General features: G+C 45.6%; 1 long non-coding RNA gene across 2 annotated transcripts in view; it reads right to left on the bottom strand.

The window, feature by feature from the left end:
• LOC135365326 (uncharacterized) overlaps positions 1-15,768 on the bottom strand; it is a 38,449-nt gene that overhangs the window by 20,589 nt on the left and 2,092 nt on the right. For both annotated transcript variants that reach the window (XR_010412944.1, XR_010412945.1), the window contains exons 2-3: positions 9,523-9,655; positions 4,925-5,092 (exon numbers count right to left, since the gene is read on the bottom strand). This is a non-coding gene — a long non-coding RNA (uncharacterized LOC135365326). The remainder of the gene's footprint in view (positions 1-4,924; positions 5,093-9,522; positions 9,656-15,768) is intronic.

Here is a 15,768-nt window from a genome sequence, read left to right as displayed (position 1 = left end):
CAGGCGCGGCCCGCCAGCCCGCGTTCCCCGGGTTTCGGGGGGGATCGGGCGCCCCCTGCTGGTCACGCGAAGCCGGAGCCGGTGGTGCCTCCCAGAAAGGCCGACACCTTCCTTGGCGAGGCCGGGGCGCGGGCGTGCTTCGCACGTTTCCCGCTCGCGAGGCTGCCTTGAGGTTCTCGGCAGCCCGCTCCCTGGAGTGGCTCACCAGCCAGGAGCCCAAGCCCTCTCCCCCAGGGGCGCCCGGCCCTGAAGTACGCCTTCCACCGCCGTCCCAGCAGCTTGCAACGTTAGCGTTCCGTTTGGCCAGGTGCCCTTGGCTCCCCGACCCGCTGGAGCGCTGGAAGCACTTGGCGCTGGATCTGGACGTGGCCCAGAGTCCAGTTCCGCTCTGCGCACTTGCTGGATCTCTGTGCATCTCTCTGCGCCTGTTCCTTGGAGATTTGGGACCCAGCGGGCAGAGATGGTGAAGCACCCAGCAAGGGGAGGAAGGGGGGCTGACTCGGAAACCGTCCTTGATCCAGAACTGCCTGAACTTGTGTGCGCTCCCCATTCTCCTCCCGGAACCCAGGCCCCCAGCTCCTGACCGTCCTCCCCACTGTGGTTCTTTCTAATCAGCTGGAAAGTTCCCCCGGCGCCCTCCCTCCCACAGAGACTGTCCTGCCCTTGGCCTTGACCATGGCCCGCGCTTTATCTTCCCTACTAACCCAGGGCCACAGCGATGTCTTACGTTACTCAGACTCATTTGCTCAGTAATCACGCAACTCTACAGTAATTATCTGTCAAATGCTGGGACCCAACAACTACGTCTTTTTTTTTTTTTTTTTTTTTTGAGAGCAGTTGAGGGGAGGAGGGGCAGAGGGAGAGGGAGAAGCAGACTCCCCACTGAGCGTGGAGCACGGGGCTCCAACCCGGGACCCTGAGATCATGACCTGAGCTGAAATCAGGTGCTTAACAGACTGAGCCACCCAGGCGCCCCACCAACAAGGATGTCTTATCAGTTGGCAGAGTCAGCCCTGACTGGGGAAAACCCAGAGGAAGGGTGTGGAAGGCGAGAAGGAAAGGGCTTTGGTGCAGAGTAGACATTGCCAATGGGGCCAGTCTTTCTGGGGCTGCTGCTGCCAGTCCCCTGGCTGATTGATTGATTGATTGATTGGGCAGGTCCTGACAGAGGTGAAGCCTTCAAAGGCTAAGTGGAAGGTAGCGATGCATTGGAGAGGCATTTCCTCTCCGATGTGTGTATATAAACACAAGACCCCCCCCCCCCCAATCTAGGGTGGTCATTCCTATCGTTCATGGAAATTTCCAGTTCTTTTTCCAGGACGTTGGGAAAGTTTCATTTCCTGGCCTCTTGAAGAAAGGTTTCATTTCCTGGCCTCTTGAAGAAAGGTTTCATTTCCTGGCCTCTTGACTTAACTTGGTGGATGAGCTATGTGGTCTGAGCAGTGAGAAATCAACTTTGTTAAACCCCTGAGATGTGGGGTTGTTACTGTAGCATCACCTAGCCCATCCTCACTAATGGCATCCTAACTCCTTTCTGGAACAAAACAGAATACCAGCAAACTAGCAAACAGGTGGACAGGTTATTTCCTTTGAGACCATGAGCCCTGAGAATCTAGAATTGAGTCTTGAACAACGAATGGCAGGGCAAGGTGTCCTCAAACCGAGGCTGGCCCTCCATACATTCAGACGGAGCTGACCATGGTGTGAGCTTGTCTGCTCTGACCTGGAGGCCGAGGTCACAGGCCTGCAGTTAGGACTGGGCTGTTCATTGTGCACATCTGCTCGGCAGCCCTGGGAGTGGTCAGCTGGAAATGGACTCTGAGCCTTCAGGCCATCCCACACCACTCCGAGGAGAGCCTGCTCCTCCCTGATGGAGCCCTCCCTGCCTCCAGCCCCGTTAGTCAAGCCTCTTCCCTATCCTGTATGGTCTTGTCTCCTATTCCCAAGTGGATGGTCAAGGGTGGTTGCGGCCTTCACGACCACAGCACCATCTGCACCAACATGTGTGTAAGGGGAGAGGGGTGATGGGATGTGGGGTAATATGCACACACTTCATAGGGCTCGAAAGGGAAGAAAGTAACTTGTGTTTTCAACCCCCTGCTCTGAACCCTATTTCTATTTTTTTTTTAAAGATTTTATTTATTTGACAGGAGAGAGAGAGCAGCAGAGGCAGAGGGAGAAGCAGACTCCCCACTGAGCAGGGAGCCCGACACGGGGGGCTCGATCCCAGGACCCTGGATCATGACCTGAGCTGATGAAAGCAGATGCTTAATTGACTGAGCCACCCAGGCGCTCCTGAGCCCTATTTCTACTAATCGCAAATAGCAAACTTGCTCTGTAATAGTGATGATCTCTGGATTTATTTTAGTCTCTTCTAGGTCTTCCATCTTTCAAATGTCCTTCCTTTCCCCCTGCCTCATCCTGCATCATCCCTGTTCCCGGCTTCTCTGCCACAAGAACCCTGAGTGTTTGGGTCCCACCCTTGCAGAGGGAGCCCCTTGCCCAGGTTCAGGGATCAATCCCAACTTGTTTAAGCCAATCCCAGCAGAGCCATCTCCCTGCCTTTGGTTGGCTGGGACGGAGCCCGGGACACACATTCTGACCTCCAGTCAGAGGGGCGGATATCTACCTAGCATTGTAGCATGCTGGAAAAAAGAAGCACAGGCAAAGAAACGGAATTTGTTATCCAAACCTTCCCTGAAAGAAAAATCCAGGCCCAGACAATGTCTCATACAAACACAGAGAATAGAGGAGAGGGAGGAACACTGCCCATTCAATTCCTTTTCTGAGGCCAGCATAACCCAGGACAGAAAGCTGGCAAAGAGATTACAAAAGAAAGTCAGAGACCACTAGGCCAGGTGAATATGGACTTAAACATCCTTGTCAAGTATTATTAGCAAATCGAACCCAATGTTATATGAAAAGATAACACATCGTGACAAAGCAGGATTTATTCCAGGAATGCAAGGTTGTTTTAATATTTGAAAATTGGCCAATGCATGCTTCTCTCACTCCGCATCTCTGCAGATTACAGAGCTGTAAGCACTTATTCAAAATCCTTACATGTATTTCACAATGCAGTACTTTTTGGATATTAGGAAATTATATGACAACCCCAGCAGGCTCTGAGGCAGCCCCTCCTAATCAAATGCATTAGTTAATGCTTTGCAGCAGAATAATAAAAATATTGTCTCAAAAACTAATGATGTTGCTACCCAGAGCAAACTATACCTTCAATACCATCCTGATCAAAATTCCAATGACATTTTTCGAAGTGCTGGAACAAACAATCCTAAAATTTGTATGGAATCAGAAAAGACCCCGAATCACCAAGGAGATGTTGAAAAAGAAAAACAAAGCTGGGGGCATCACGTTGCCCGATTTCAAGCTATATTACAAAGCTGTCATCATCAAGACAGCATGGTACTGGCACAAAAACAGACATATAGACCAATGGAATAGAATAGAGAGCCCAGATAGGGACCCTCAACTCTATGGTCAAATAATCTTTGACAAAGAAAGAAAAAAAATGCAGTGGAAAAAAGACAGTCTCTTCAATAAATGTTGCTGGGAAAATTGGACAGCCACATGCAGAAGAATGAAACTCGACCATTCTCTAACACCATTCACAAAGATAAACTCAAAGTGGATGAAAGACCTCAGTGTGAGAGAGGAATCCATCAAGATCCTAGAGGAGAACATAGGCAGTAACCTCTTTGACATCAGTCACAGCAACTTCTTTCAAGATACATCTCCAAAGGCTAGTGAAACAAAAGCGAAAATGAACTTTTGGGACTTCCTCAAGATAAAAAGCTTCTGCACAGCAAAGGAAACAGTCAACAAAACAAAGAGGCAACCCACAGAATGGGAGAAGATATTTGCAAATGACACTACAGATAAAGGGCTGGTATCCAAGATCTATACAGAACTTCTCAAACTCAACACCCAAAAAACAAATAATCAAGTCAGAAAATGGGCAGAAGATATGAAAAGACACTTCCCTGAAGAAGACATACAAATGGCTAACAGACACATGAAAAAATGCTCATCATTAGCCATCAGGGAAATTCAAATCAAAAGCACATTGAGATACCACCTTACACCAGTCAGAATGGCAAAAATTGACAAGGCACGAATGTTGGAGAGGTTGTGGAGAAAGGGGAACCCTCTTACACTGTTGGTGGGAATGCAAGTTGGTACAGCCACTTTGGAAAACAGTGTGGAGGCCTCAAAAAATTAAAAATAGAGCTACCCTATTAACCGGCAATTGCACTCCTGGGTATTTACCCCAAAGACCCAGATGTAGTGAAAAGAAGGGCCATATGCACCCCAATGTTCATAGCAGCAATGTCCACAATAGCCAAACTGCGGAAAGAGCTGAGATGCCCTTCAACAGATGAATGGATAAAGAAGATGCGGTCCATATATACAATGGAATATTCCTCATCCATCAGAAAGGATGAATACCCAACTTTTACATCAACATGGATGGGACTGGAGGAGATTATGCTAAGTGAAATAAGTCAAACAGAGAAAGTCAATTATCATATGGTTTCACTTATTTGTGGAACATAAGGAATAGCATGGAGGATACTAGGAGAAGGAAGGGAAAATGGGGGGTGGAATTGGAGGGAGAGATGAACCATGAGAGACTATGGACTCTGAGAAACAAACAGGGTTTTAGAGGGGAGGTGGGAGGGAGGATTGGTTAGCCTGGTGATGGGTATTAAGGAGGGCACATACTGCATGGAGCACTGGGTGTTACACGAAAACAATGGATCATGGATCGCATCAAAAACCAATGATGTATTGTATGGTGACTAACATAACATAATAAAATTAAATAAACAACAACTAATGATGTAATGTATGGTGATTAACATAAGATAATAATAAAAAAATTTTTGAAAAAAAAAATTCTCACCAAGCAAGATGAGCCAAGACTGCAAATAGCCTCAGGGCACCTGGGTAGCTCAGATGGTTGAGCATCTGCCTCCGGCTCAGGTCATGACCCCGGGGTTCCTGGGATCGAGCCCTGCTTCGGGCTCCCTCTCCCTCTACTGTTCCGCCTGCTTGTGCTCTCTCGCTTTCTCTGTCAAATAAATAAATAAAATCTTAAAAAAAAAAAAGACTGTAAATAGCCTCATATTAGCTCAGGTTAAAGTCCTGCTGCTGAATGAATTGGCCTCAGACTTAACAAAGCCAAAACATCTTTCTGGTTTTCAAGACTTCGTGAAGTTGGGGTTGAAGATCAGGGATTTTGGATATGAACTGCTCTTTAATTTTAGCCAACCCTTCTACTACTTTAATTTGCATTTCTCTGACTACTTGTGAGAGCTTTGGGCCATTTATGTGTCTTGTTTTCTTCCTGGTCTGTTAAAACTTACATGTTAGGGTTTTTGACTCTTTTTCTTTCACATTTTTTTTTAAGTAGGCTCCACACCCAGCATGGAGCCCAACATGGGGCTTGAAGTTGTGACCCTGAGATCAAGACCTGAGCTGAAGGGGCACCTGGGTGGCTCAGTCATTTAAGCATCTTCTTTTGGCTCAGGTCATGATCCCAGGGTCCTGGGATTGAGTCCCACGTGGAGTCGCATATGCAACCCCACATTGGGCTCCCTGCTCAGCATGGAGTCTGCTTCTCCCTCTCCCTCTGCCCCTCCTCCTGCTTGTGTGCTGTCTCTCAGATAAATAAATAAAAGCTTTAAAAAAAAATCTTTTTTGTTTGTCTCTTTTTTTCTTTGTTTCTTCATTTGTTTCTTAAATTCCACATATGAGTGAAATCATATGGTGTTTGTCTTCCTCTGTCTGGTTTATTTCACTTGGCATTATGCCCTTTAGGTCCAACCATGTGTTCACAAGTGGCAAGATTTCATCACTTCGTATAGCTGAGTAATATTCCATTATATAGATATATATCTATATATCATATATATAGATAGATAAATAGATAGGTAGGTCGGTATATCTATATATATATCACTCTTCTCTATCCATTTATCTATTGAGAGATGGTTGGGTTGCTTCCATATTTTGGCTATTGCAAATAAAGCTGCACTAAACATAGAGGTGCACATATCTTATTGAACTAGTGTTTTTGTTTTCTTTGGGATAATACCAAGTAGCAGAATTACTGGGTCATATGGCAGTTCTATTTTTAACTTTTTGAGGCACCTCCATACTCTCTTCCAGAGTGACTGCGCCAGTTTGCATTGAGGGCTCCTTTGTCTTCACATCCTCACCAACACTTATTTCTTGTCCTTTTTATTCTGATGGGTGCGAGGTGATAGCTCACTGTGGTTTTGATTTGTATTTCCCTGATGATGAGTGATATTGAGTTCATGTGTGTATTGGCCATTTATATGTCCTCTTTGGAAAAATGTCTATTCAGGTCCTCTGCCCATTTTTTAATTGGATTATTATTATTATTATTACTGGTGTTGGGTTGTATAAATTCTTTATAAATTTTGGATATGGACCCTTTATTGGATATGTCATTTGCAAATATCTTCTTCCATTCAGTAGGTTGCCTTATCATTTGTTGATGGTTTCTCTCACTGTGCAGAAGCTTTTTTTTTTAAGATCTTTATTTATTTATTTTAAGATTTTATTTATTTTTTTAAAAGATTTTATTTATTTATTTGACAGAGAGAGACAGACACAGAGAGAGCACAAGCAGGGGGAGTGGGAGAGGGAGAGGGAGAAGCAGACTCCCCGCGGAGCAGGAAGCCCGACATGGGGCTCCATCCCAGGACCCTTAGATCATGACCTGAGCCGAAGGCAGACGCTCAACGACTGAGCCACCCACGCGCCCCTATTTTTTTTTAAAGAAGACTCTACACCCAACATGGGGCTTGATCTCACAACCCCGAGATGAAGAGTTGCATGCACCACCAACTGAGCCACCCAGGCACCCCTGCAAAAGCTTTTTATTTGGGTGTAGTTCCAATAATTTAATTTTGCTTTTGTTTCCCTTGCCTGAGGAGACATACCTAGAAAAATGTTTCTCTGGCCCATGTCAAAGAAATTATCGCCTATGTTTTCTTGTAAGAATTTTATGGTTTCTGGTCGTAATTGCATATTAGGGCTATTGACTCTTGGTCTTTCACATATTTTATAAATATTTTCTAAGCTTATCATTTGCTTTATATATTTTCTTACATCTTTTTTTAGGAAAATTTAAAATTTGTGTGCAAATATATCTTTTCCTTTTGGCTTTCTGGTTTCCAGGCTTACTTAGCAGGTTTTTTCCTATCCTGAAGTAAGGTAAATATTTTTTTTCTTCTAATATATTGTTTTTTATTTAAATATGTATAATGAAATATTTAATGCATCAGAAAAGTATTTTGGTATTTTGTGTTATTTAAAAAATTTTTATTTATGTATTTATTTTAGAGAGAGAGCACAAGCAGGGGGAGGAGCAGAGGGAGAGAGAGAATCTTAAGCAGACTCTGTGCTGAGCAGGGCTCAATGCTGGGCTCGATGCAGGGCTCGATCTCACGACCCTGAGATCATGACATGAGCCGAAATCAAGAGTTGGACGCTTAACTGACTGAGCCACCCAAGTGCCCCAGGTATTTCGTGTTATTTTAGAACAACCACGGCCCTATCGACATTGAGGGCCAGATAATTCTTTGCTGTGGGGGCTGTCTTGTGCACTGTTGGATGTTTAGGAGCGGTATCTCTGCCTCTACACACTAGAGGCCAATAGTACCAACCGCAGTTGTGACAACCAAAATGTCACCAGATATTGCCAAATGTCCAATGGGAGCAAAATCCCCCAAGTTGAGAACCACTGGGCTGGAGTCCAGCTTTTGGGTTTTTTTCCCCATAAGCATGGCCAATAATGTCAGTACCACCCATCAAATTAATCATCGGGGCACCTGGGTAGCACAGTAGGTTAAGCACCTGAGTCTTGGTTTTGGCTCAGGTCATGATCTTGGGGTCGTGAGGTCAAGTCCTGCGTCCGGCTCCGAGCTTAGTGTGGAGTCTGCTTGAGTTTTTCTCTCCCTCTCCCTCTGCCCCTCCCACTCGTGCTCTCCCTAAAATAGATAAATCTTTAAAAAGAATTAATCACCTTTTTTTCACTCAACAGATATGCCATCTTAGCCATATATTAATTTCCCTTATATATTTGCAAGCTATTTCTGAGTTCTTCTTGTCTATCTTGTGGCCTGTCCCACTCTACCACAATTCTTCCATTCTGAAAATTCTGGGATGTACTTAGGCATTTGTTCTTCCAGTTGAACTTTAAAATCATTTAAACCAGTTCTAGAGGTGCCTGGCCGGCTCAGACGGCAGAGCACGCAACTCTTGGTCTCAGGGTTGTGAGTTTGAGCCCCACATTGGGTGCAGAGACGACTTTAAAAAAAATCACTTAAGCCAGTTCTAATCCCATTGTCTAGCTACACCTTCCAACACAATCTTAAAGAGGAGTGGGAACTCCTGTCTTGATCTAGATTTCAGTAGAAACAGCTTGGATATATCCATTTAGTTTGCTTTATAATTTTGGGTTCTGGTAAATAGTCTTTATCATATTTAAGTATATTCTTCTATTCCTTTTTAGCTTAGGACTTTATTAAGAAGAGATAGAGGATTCTATGAAGTGCTTTTCTTTCTTTCTTTCTTTCATCAAGTGCCTTTCTGCGTATCCATGGATATAATCACAAGATTTTTCTCCTTGATTTGCAAGAAAATGCATTATCCTTTTTATTTCCTGGAATACCACCCTGTATTGTTTTCCTGTTACTGCTATAACCAAAGCAGCAAAATTACCACAAACACAGTGGCTCAAACCAACACACAATTATCTTGTGTTCGAAGAAGAGTGTGCCCTCCCTTACTCTCCTCTGCACCCCGCTCTGCTTTCCACCCCTTCTGCTCCACCTAACCTGCTCTTGCTAAAGGCACCAGTGACTTCCATGTTGCCAATTTCCAGGGTCTCTGTTTCTCTTATCTTCCGAGTCCTCTCACTAGAATTTGATGCCGTGGACCACACTCTTCCACCTGAAACCCTGTGCTTCCCAGGCTTTGCCCGTCTCTCTGGCCACTCATTTTCAGCCTCCTTTGCTGTCTTCCTTCCTCCTTTCTTTTCCTTCCTCCTTCCTTCCCTCCTTTTTCTTTCTTTTCCTCTCATTGACACAACCTCCCAATCTTTAGCTTGTGCGATGCTGGGTGTTGGAATGCAATACCATTCTCAAGGGTAAGCCCCTTTATTCATGCCTAAGGTTTTAAATATCATCTATATCCAGTGACATCCAGATTTTTATATCCAGCCTAGACTACTCTTGTTGGCTTTAAGCTCCTAAAACTCCGGCTGTTCATATGATATCTCCCCTTGGATACCTTGGAGGCATCTCGAATTGAACGTGTTCAAAATGGAGCTCCTGACAGGCCCCCTCCTTTCTGCCTGCCTCCAGCCCTCCTCATCTCAGCGAATGGCGCCTTCATCCACTCCCGGGCACTGACCTTCACATGACCTTCTCCCTCTTCTCCTTAATCCGTCTCTCCTCCAACACTTACTTGTTGATGTCTATTACGTGCCAGGCACTCTGTCCCAGTGCTAGCGACGGAACCAACATTCTAGTGTGGGAGCTGGTGATGACGGTATCTGGGGGAGAGTGCTCTGGGCAGAGGAATCCCCATTTGCAAAGGCCTGCGATGGAAAAGAGCAGAAAGGAGGTCGGTGTGGCTGGAGGGTAGGGAAGTGGGTGAAGAGGTCATGTGAAGATGGGAGGTACGCAGGAGTCCCATCAAAGAAATGACTTAACTTGAAATGCGTGACAACCCCTGAAGGATTCAAAGCAGGGGAAGTTATGTGATCTGATTTGCAGTTCTGAAAGATGACTCTGGACTGAAAATGGGTAAGGGGTTCCTTTTCGTGGGTGAGGACAATGTTCTAAACTTAGGTGGTGATGGGGGCAGAACTTTGTGACTACCCTAAAAAAATTGTATGGTATGTGAATTATATCTCAGTAAAGCTGTTAGCAGGAAAAAAAAATCACTCTGTGTTGAGAGTGATCAGGCAAAGGACAAGAGGATAGCACAGGAGATCAACTGCCCTCATCAGATGACAGAGGGACGACAGGGACTGGGCCAGAGGGTGCCTGCCTGTGGGTGCAAGGCAGGAGGTGGTGAATGTCGGTGGGGCGGGGGAGGAAGGAGGATTCCTTTATCAAACCATTGGCAGCCCAGCAGCAAGACAGATCTTTGAGGACATAAACTGCATCATGCCTGAGCCTTGAACCACGTCTGGCCTCAGGCCTCCCAGCCTCAAAGCTGGGTTGTCTCTGCCAAATCACTCTGCCCTTAAGCAGGCCCTCTCATCTGTCAAATCCCAATTTAAGTGCCACTCTCTCAGCAACTTTCTCTAACCCCAAATTACGTTGGGGACCCTTGCTGTCCTGCATAGCACGTGTCAGAATCTATCATCATGGACTGACTTGTAGACTTATTTTTTGGTTCACCTCTGCCACTCAACTGCAAGCTCGTCCAGGGCAAGGATCTTTTCTCCTGTGATTATGCCTCCAGTGCTCACCCCGGAGCATGGTGTATGGAGTGCACTGGAACGTTTTTTGGGCGAATGCATGTATGAAATGAATGCATATGTGAGAAGCCAAGGAGCAGTGGGTCAAAGAAACTTCTGAAAAGAGAATGAACTTACAAAGACTCAAAAATGTAAGGGACTGGGGTGCCCAGGTGGCCCAGTGGTTAAGTGTCTGCCTTCAGTTCAGGTCATGATCTCGGGATCCTGTGATCGAGTCCCATGTCGGGCTCCCTGCTCAGCAGGGAGTCTGCTTCTCCCTCAACCCCTCTGCCCTCCTCGTGCTCTCTCTCTCAAATAAATAAATAAATAAATAAATAAATAAAATCTTTTTTAAAAAAATGTAAGAGCGGCGCCTGGGTGCCTCAGTTGTTAAGCGTCTGCCTTCGGCTCGGGTCATGGTCCCGGGTTCCTGGGATCGAGCCCCGCATTGGGCTCCCTGCTCTGCAGGAAGCCTGCGTCTCCCTCTCCCTTTGCTTGTGTTCCTGCTCTCGCTATCTCTCTCTCTGTCAAATAAATAAATAAAATCTTTAAAAACAAAAAAAATAAATAAATAAATGTAAGAGATGATGGGTGCCTGGGTGGCTCAGTTGTTAAGCGTCTGCCTTCAGCTCAGGTCATGATCCGAGGGTCCTGGGATTGAGACCTGCATCAGGCTCCCTGCTCTGCAGGAAGCCTGCTTCTCCCTCTCTCTCTGCTTGTGTTCCTGCTCTCGCTATCTCTCTCTCTGTCAAATAAATAAAATCTTTAAAAACAAAAAAAATAAATAAAAAAATGTAAGAGATGAGGGGCACCTGGGTGGCTCAGTTGTTAAGCGTCTGCCTTCAGCTCAGGTTGTGATCCGAGGGTCCTGGGATCAAGGCCCACATCAGGCTCCTTGCTCCGCAGGAAGCCTGCTTCTCCCTCTCCCACCCCCCCGCTTGTGTCTCTGTCAAATAAATAAATAAAATCTTTTAAAAAAATGTAAGAGAGGGCGCCTGGGTGGCTCAGTTGGTTAAGCGACTGCCTTCGGCTCAGGTCATGATCCTGGAGTCCCTGGATCGAGTCCCACGTTGGGCTCCCTGCTAGGCAGGGAGTCTGCTTCTCCTTGTGACCCTCCCGACCCTCCCCCCTCTCATGCTCTCTGTCTCTCAGTCTCTCTCTCAAATAAATAAATAAAATCTTTTAAAAAAAAAGTAAGAGATGATCCACAGAATGAGAGAAAATATTTGCAAATCATATATTTGATAAGGGATTAATACACAAAATATATAAAGAACCCCAAAACTTATTGACCAAAAAACCCCAAAACGAAACAACCAAATTAAAAATGCACAAGGAACTTAGACATTTCTCCAAAGGAGACAGACACATGGCCAAAAAGCACATGGAAAGATGCTCAGCACCACTATATATTAGGGAAATGTGAATGGAAACCATCGTGAGATACCACTTCACACTCGAGACAGCCACTGTAAAAACACAAAAACAAACACAAAACCCAGAAAATAAGTAATAGGGAAACTGGGAGCCTTGTGAGTTGCTTGTGGGAACATGAAGTGGCCCAGCCTCTACGGAAAACAGTGGTTCTTTGAAAAGGTAAACGTAGAGTTACATATGATCCAGCAATTCCACTCCTAGATAGATACCTAACAGAATGGAAAGCTGAGAATCTAACAGATACTTGTAGCCCAAGGTTCAAAGCAACATTATTCACAATAGCTAAAAGCTGGGACCCAACTCCAATGTCCATTTATGGATGAATGAATAAACCAAACGTGGTATATGCATATAACAATATTATTCAGTTTGAAAAAGAAAGGAAACTCTGACATACGCTACTATGTGGATCCACCTTGAAAACATTGCATTGGGTGAAATGAACCATTCACAAAGGACAAATATGCTACCATTCCACTTATATCAGGTACCTAGAATAGGCAAATTCCTAGAGCCAGGTAGAATAGAGGTCACCAGGGACGGAGGAGGGAGAATGGGGAGTCAGTGCTCAAAGGGTGGCCTTTCAGCTTGAGAAGATGAAAGCGTTCTGGAGATGGATGGTGGTGATAGTTGCACAACACTGTGAATGTGTTTAATCCCACCGAATTGTCCACTTCAAAGTGGTTAACATGGCCACTTTTTTGTTATGTATATTTTACCCCACTAAAGATTTTTTTTTAAAAGATTTTATTTATTCATTTTGAGAGAGGAAGTAGGGGGGTCCGGGAGCAGACGGAGAGGGACAAGCAGCTCCTTGCGGAGCCTTTGCAGGGCTGGATCTCACACCCTGAGATCATGCCCTGAGCCGGAACCAAGAGTTGGAAGCTCAACCCACTGAGCCACCCTGGCGCCCTCACAATAAAACATTTTTAAATGTAAGGAAGGACATTAGCCATCAGTGCATTTTGAACACCTGGCTTAAGGATTCAGCCACAGTGAGTGGCATTCGGCCTTAAAGGAGATGCGCCGAGAGCCGAAGGGGGCGTGTTAGGATCCCCTTTCCCAGTCAGCGTCCGCGGGGCGCCCCGACTCCTCCGGGAGGGCCAGGCCCCGCCCCCGGGACGCTCCGCCTCCGCCTTTGTTTCTGCGGCACCAAATACCGAATGCAGAGCAGCTGGAGAGGTTCCGGAGCCTTCACGGAGCGTGGAGGGGCGACCTCATTGAACACAACCCGATCCCGCGGCTGCGGGGCAGCGCCCGGCGGCGTGGGGCCGGGATGCGCTCGGGAGCCGAGGCCCGGGCTCTAAACATTGGGCCGCCGGGGCGTCCAGTCTCCAGCTCCAGAACGGGGTCCCCGCCCCGGAGCGCGTCCGGGAGGCTGCCGGTGCTGCGGTGCTCCGAGGATGGGGAGAAACTCCTGTCCTGACATTCTGCCTTACACTCAGAGGACTGTGAAGTTTTCCATCCACACAGAAGTGTTGAGCATTAAAACGATAGAGAATACCGAGAAACAAAACAAGACAATTCACCCATATGCTCGCACCATCTAAAGTCCCTGTGAGCATTTTGGATTATACCTTACACACACATTCTTTTTTTCTTTTTTTTAAGACTTTGACAGAGAGAGACAGCGAGAGCGGGAACACAAGCAGGGGGAGTGGGGGAGGGAGAAGCAGGCTTCCCGCGGAGCAGGGAGCCTGATGCGGGGCTCGATCCCAGGACTCTGGGACCATGACCTGAGCCGAAGGCAGACGCTTAACCGACTGAGCCACCCGGTCGCTCCCACCCACACACATTCTACACATGTGTGTAATTATACATATTTCAGAAAACCGAGCCATACTATTACTGTTTCATGAATTGGTTTTCACTCAACGAATATTGTAAACAGCTTTTCAAAATTATACCCCTAAATCACCATTTTTATTATTTTAAAAGAAGTTTTAAAGATGACGGGGCGCCATTTCATGCTGCGATGAACATTCTTGTAATTTTTTTTTTTTAAGGCAAGCTCTATGGGAATGCCTGGGTGGCTAAGATGGTTGAGCGTCTGCCTTGGGCTCAGGTCATGATCCCTGGGTCCTGGGATCGAGCCTGGAGTTGGGCTCCCTGCTCAGCTGGGAGCCTGCTTCTCCCTCTGCCTGCAGCTCTCACTGCTTGGGCTCTCTCTCGGTCAAATAAATAAATAAAATGCTTTAAAACCAAAACCTAAGATGTCATCAATTTTTAAAAAATATTTATTTGAAAGAGAGCATGAGCAGGGGAGGAGCAGGGGGGGAGAACAAGAAGCAGACTCCCCGCTGAGCAGGGAGCCCGAAGTGGGACTTGATCCCAGGACCCCAGGATCATGACTTGAGCTGAAGGCAGACACCCAACCGACAGAGCCACCCAGGCATCCCAAGATGTCATCAATTTTAAGACACATTTAGGTACCATTGAGAAAATAAATGCTGCCGTTTAAACTATAACATGCCACTGGTTTTTAAGACACGTCCCTATTTTAGAGAGGTTAAACTGCAAAGAAATGTTATTTTAGAATTGATGAAAGAGATAGATGATGAATAAATACATTATCTCTGCGTGGGAAACTGCTTTCTAAGCTTAAAGAGAAAAGAAAGTACTTGGGGGAGAAAATGGAGAGTAAGTCAGTGCTTTCGTTATGAACTTTTACACAGTTTGTGTTTGTTCCTTGTTAAGGTCAATAAAGATTATATAATTGTCGGGCGCCTGGGAGGCTCGGTGGGTTAAGCGTCCAATTCTTGATTTCAGCTCAGGTCATGATCTCAGATTGTGGGACTGAGCCCCATGTTGGGCTCCTGGCTCATCGTGGGGTCTGCTTGGGATTCTCTCTCTCCCTCTTCCTGTGCCCCTCCCCCCAAAAGTGAATAAAATCTTTTTAAAAAGATTACATAACTGTCATATTAAAAAAAAAGATAAAATAAAAAAGGTAAAGTATCCATGGCTTTGACTTCATCAAAATTAAAAACGTCCTTGTTTCTTTTTTTTTTTTTAAGATTTTATTTATTTATTTGAGAGAGAGAGAGAGAGCATGAGAGGGGGGAGGGTCAGAGGGAGAAGCAGACTCCCCGCTGAGCAGGGAGCTCGGTGCCGTACTTAATCCTGGGACTCCAGGATCATGACCTGAGCCAAAGGCAGTCGCTTAACCAACTGAGCCACCCAGGCGCCCCAAAACGTCCTTGTTTCTAAATATTAAAACAGGGGTGCCTGGGTGGCACAGTTGGTTAATCCAGCGACTCTTGGTTTCAGCTCAGGTCGTGATCTCAGGATCATGAGATTGAGCCCCGCATCGGCTCTGCTCAGCAGAGTCGGCTTGAGATTTCCTCTCTCACTCTCTCTGCCCCTCTTGCTCATGCCCTGGCTCTAGAATAAATAAGTCTTAAAAAAATAAATATTAAAACAAGTAGAAGGTAAGCAAACAAAAATATTTGGGGCAGCTGTGGCCAAGGTTTAACAGCCTTAATAAAGTCCAAAAGATCATTAGAGAAAGAAGTCAAACTGAAACAGGGAGTTGGCTATAAATGTATAAAATTTATTCTACCTCGCTAGTAATCAAACAGATGCACAAATTAGAGATATGGTTTTTCTCGGCATGACATTAGCAAAGATTAGTGGAAAGGAAATTTTCAGTGCCAGCAAAACAAAGGATATGGAACCCTCACACACCACAGAGAGGGGTGTGAAGCACGATAACCTTTATTAGTGGCCCTCAAAAGACTCAGATCCTTTTGTTGAATAATTTTACTTCTAGAAATTCATCCTAAGATGATTAGTCTTTCTATGATGAT

The sequence above is a fragment of the Mirounga angustirostris genome, unplaced genomic scaffold (genome assembly GCF_029215605.1).
Source record: "Mirounga angustirostris isolate CCGP_5_RB_7025 unplaced genomic scaffold, mMirAng1.0.hap1 SCAF_7, whole genome shotgun sequence".
Taxonomy (NCBI): domain Eukaryota; kingdom Metazoa; phylum Chordata; class Mammalia; order Carnivora; family Phocidae; genus Mirounga; species Mirounga angustirostris.
This window is presented reverse-complemented; position numbering and strand designations above follow the sequence as displayed.